Source organism: Arachis stenosperma, chromosome 1 (assembly GCF_014773155.1).
Source record: "Arachis stenosperma cultivar V10309 chromosome 1, arast.V10309.gnm1.PFL2, whole genome shotgun sequence".
NCBI classification, from domain to species: Eukaryota; Viridiplantae; Streptophyta; class Magnoliopsida; order Fabales; family Fabaceae; genus Arachis; species Arachis stenosperma.
The window spans coordinates 61,948,055-61,952,870 of NC_080377.1; the positions used below are offsets into that span (position 1 = coordinate 61,948,055).

The 4,816-nt window shown below is 39.8% G+C and overlaps 1 non-coding gene across 1 annotated transcript; it reads right to left on the reverse strand.

Moving 5' to 3' along the window:
* Nucleotides 1-4,708: 4,708 nt before the first annotated feature.
* LOC130948355 (small nucleolar RNA R71) lies at nt 4,709-4,816 on the reverse strand. Its single transcript, XR_009073024.1, has one exon. It is a non-coding gene; the product is annotated as a small nucleolar RNA R71 (small nucleolar RNA).

The window sequence follows — 4,816 nt, forward strand, 5'->3', positions numbered from 1 at the left end:
TCATCATTCTCACCTATGAACATGTGACTGACAACCACCTCCGTTCTACCTTAGATTGGGTGAATATCTCTTAGATTCCTGATACACGATGCATTGTTGATCGCCTGACAACCGAGCGCTCGCCTGACAAACGAGCCAGCCATTCCGTGAGATCAGAGTCTTCGTGGTATAGGCCAGAACTGATGGCGGCATTCAAGAGAATCCGGAAGGTCTAAACCTTGTCTGTGGTATTCTGAGTAGGATTCAATGATTGAATGACTGTGACGTGCTTCAAACTCGCGATTGTGGGGCGTTAGTGACAGACGCAAAAGAATCACCGGATTCTATTCCGATATGATCGAGAACCGACAGCTGGATAGCTGTGCCGTGACAGGGTGCATTGAACATTTCCACTGAGAGGATGGGAGGTAGCCACTGACAACGATGAAACCCTTGCATAAGCTTGCCATGGAAAGGAGTAAGAAGGATTAGATGAAGACAGTAGGAAAGCAGAGAGACGGAAGGGACAAAGCATCTCCATTCGCTTATCTGAAGTTCTTACCAATGAATTGCATAAGTATCTCTATCTTTATCTTTATGTTTTATTCATATATCATCCATAACCATTTGAGTCTGCCTGACTAAGATTTACAAGGTGACCATGGCTTGCTTCATACCAATAATCTCCGTGGGATCGACCCTTACTCGCGTAAGGTTTATTACTTGGGCGACCCAGTGCACTTGCTGGTTAGTTGTGCGGAGTTGTGATAAAGAGTTGAGATTGCAATGAGCGTATGATGAGCGGATAATTTGTATGCTTTTTGGCATTATTTTTAGTATGTTTTTAGTAGTTTTAGTTTAGTTTTTAGTATATTTTTATTAGTTTTTAATTAAAATTCACTTTTCTGGACTTTACTATGAGTTTGTGTGTTTTTCTGTGATTTCAGGTATTTTCTGGCTGAAATTGAGGGACCTGAGCAAAAATCTGATTCAGAGACTGAAAAGGACTGCAGATGCTGTTGGATTCTGACCTCCCTGCACTCGAAGTGGATTTTCTGGAGCTACAGAAGCCCAATTGGCGCGCTCTCAACGGTGTTGGAAAGTAGACATCCTGGGCTTTCCAGCAATATATAATAGTCCATACTTTGCCCAAGATTTGATGGCCCAAACCGGCGTTCAAAGTCACCTCAAGAAATCCCAGCGTTAAACGCCGGAACTGGCACCTAAATGGGAGTTAAACGCCCAAACTGGATTAAAAGCTGGCGTTTAACTCCAAGAAGAGTCTCTACACGAAATTGCTTCATTGCTCAGCCCAAGCACACACCAAGTGGGCCCGGAAGAGGATTTTTATGTCATTTACTCATTTCTGTACACCCTAGGCTACTAGTTTCTTATAAGTAGGACCTTTTACTATTGAATAGAAATCTTTTGATCACTTTTAGATCTCTAGATCATCTTTGGACATTTTGTTCTTAGATCATTGGGAGGCTGGCCATTCGGCCATGCCTAGACCTTATGCTTATGTATTTTCAACGGTGGAGTTTCTACACACCATAGATTAAGGTGTGGAGCTCTGCTGTACCTCGAGTATTAATGCAATTACTATTGTTCTTCCATTCAATTCCACTTGTTCTTTTACCAAGATATCACTCGTTCTTCAACATGAACAAGGTGACTGACAACCATTCTTGTTCTACAAGCATCTGAGGCTTAGTGAATATCTCTTGGATTTCTGATTGCATGATGCATGGTTGATCGCCTGACAACCGAGTGCTCGCCTGACAAACGAGCCAGCCATTCCGTGAGATCAGAGTCTTCGTGGTATAGGCAAGAACTGATGGCAGCATTCAAGAGAATCTGGAAGGTCTAACCTTGTCTGTGGTGTTCTGAGTAGGATTCAATGATTGAATGACTGTGACGTGCTTCAAACCTGTAACCTACTGGGCGTTAGTGACAGACGCAAAAGAGTTATTCTATTCCGGTAGGGGAGGGAACCAAACCGGTGATTGGCAGCACTGTGACAGAGTGTGTGCATTAGCTTTCACTGCGCGGATGGGAGGTAGCTGCTGACAACAGTGAGACCCTACACGAGCTTGCCATGGAAAGGAGTAAGAAGGGTTGGATGAAGACAGTAGGAAAGCAGAGAGACGGAAGGGAAGGCATCTTCATGCGCTTATCTGAAGTTCCTACCAATGAATTACATAAGTATCACTATCTTTATCTTTTATGTTATTTTCGTTCATCATCATATACATTTGAGTTTGCCTGACTAAGATTTACAAGATGACCATAGCTTGCTTCAATACTAACAATCTCCGTGGGATCGACCCTTACTCACGTAAGGTTTATTACTTGGACGACCCAGTGCACTTGCTGGTTAGTTGTGCGAAGTTGTGTAATGCCATGGTATTGAGCGCACCAAGTTTTTGGAGCCATTACCAGGGATTATGAGAGTTGTGAAAAAGTATAGTTCACAATTTCGCGCACCAAGTTTTTGGCGCCGTTGCCGGGGATTGTTCTAGTTTGAGCAAGTCTTTGGTAACATCAGTGCCAAGATCCGGCAGCAACATCAAATTTTTGGTGTTATTGCCCGGGATTGTTCAGGCTGGACAACTGACGGTTCATCTTGTTGCTTAGATTAGGTATTTTTTTTTCGAAATTCTTGAAGATGAATTCTAGAGTTTCATGATGATTTGTTGAAATCTGGCTGGCTGAGAAGCCATGTCTAATCTGATTGGACCGAGGTTTCAACTTATCACCACAAGAGCTTGTTGATTTCGTATCAATCTTGCTTTTGGAGCAGTGATTTGCTAAGGCTTGGCTGACCTTTGGTCATGTCTAGTGTTTTGGACCGGAGCTTTCTTTGAAAGCTTGGCTGGCCGTGAAGCCATGTCTAATTCCTGGACTGGAGTCTTAGACTAGCATTGCACTGATTCCTGGAATTCTCATTAAGAATTTTGATACTTTTTTTTCACTTAATTTTCGAAAAATACAAAAAAAATTTGCAAAACCATAAAATCCAAAAATATTTCTTGTTTGAGTCTAGAGTCTCATCTTAAGTTTGGTGTCAAATGCATGTTTTTGTTATATTTTTCGAATCCATGCATATATTTCTTTGTTTTGATCTTTGAATTCTATTGACTTGAAGTATTTTCTGTGTCTCATATGCATTCTCATATTGTTAGTGTCAGTAGCACACAAACTGCTAAGTTTGGTGTCTAGCATGCATTGTTATTTGATTCTTGTTGCATTTTAATTATTAAAAATCCAAAAATATTTTTAATTTGTGTCTTTTCAAGTCAATAATACAAAGAATTGAAGATTCAGAACATACTGCAGAGGAATTATACAGAAAAAGCTGAGCATTCAAAAATGCCCAGTGAAGAAGGCAGACTGGCGTTTAAACGCCAGCCAGGGTACCTGGTTGGGCGTTTAACGCCCAAAGAGGTAGCATTTTGGGCGTTAAACGCCAGAATGTATACCATTCTGGGCGTTTAACGCCAGGATGGTGCTAAGGGGAAGATTTTGTTTTCAAATCAAATTTTTTTCAAGTTTTCAAAGTTTTTCAAAATCAAATCTTTTCCAAATCATATCTTTTCAATCAAATGTTTTCAAAATCAATTTCTTTCCTTTTTCAAAGATACTTACTAACAATTAATGATTTGATTGAACATTTTTTGCCTTTTCTGTTAAGGAAGGTTTTATGTTTGATTCATATCTTTTCTTGTTAGGCAAGTCATTAATTCTTAAAATCATATCTTTTCAAATTGTTTTCAAACCATATCTTTTAAAATTGTTTTCAAATCATATCTTCTCAATCACATCTTTTTAAAACCAATCATATCTTCTTAACTACATCTTTTTCAAAATAGTTTTCAATCAAATCTTTTTGATTTCTAATTTAAAAATCTTTTTCAAAAATCACTTGATTTCTTTTCCACTTTCAATTTTCGAAAATTATCAACATCTTTTTGATTGAATTTTCGAAAATCCTCTTCCCTCCTTCTCACATCCTTCTATTTATGGAGTACCACTCCTTCTTAATGCAAAATTCGAACCTTATCTAATTAAAGTTCGAATTCTCCTTCTCCTTCTTCTTTCTATTTCTCTTTTCCTCTGACACTTCAAGGAATCTCTATACTGTGACATAGAGGATTCCATATTTTCTTGTTCTCTTCTCTTTCATATGAGCAGGAGCAGAGACAAAGGCATTCTTGTTGAAGCTGACCCTGAACCTGAGAGGACCCTGAAGAGAAAGCTAAGAGAAGCCAAAGCACAACTCTCTTTAGAGGACCTGACCGAATTCTTCAAGGAAGAAGAACACATGGCAGCCGAAAACAACAACAATGCCAACAATGCAAGGAAGGTGCTGGGTGACTTCACTGCACCTACTCCTGATTTCTATGGGAGAAGCATCTCTATCCCTGCCATTGGAGCAAACAATTTTGAGCTTAAGCCTCAATTAGTTTCTCTAATGCAACAGAATTGCAAGTTCCATGGACTTCCAATGGAAGATCCTCATCAGTTTTTAGCTGAATTCTTGCAAATCTGTGACACAGTCAAGACTAATGGGGTTGACCCTGAGGTCTACAGACTGATGCTATTCCCTTTTGCTGTAAGAGACAGAGCTAGAATATGGTTGGACTCTCAACCTAAAGAAAGCCTGGACTCTTGGGAAAAGCTAGTCAATGCCTTCTTGGCAAAGTTCTTTCCACCACAAAGATGGAGTAAGCTTAGAGTGGAAGTCCAAAACTTCAGACAGAAGGATGGAGAATCCCTCTATGAAGCTTGGGAAAGATACAAACAATTAATCAGAAGATGTCCTTCAGACATGCTT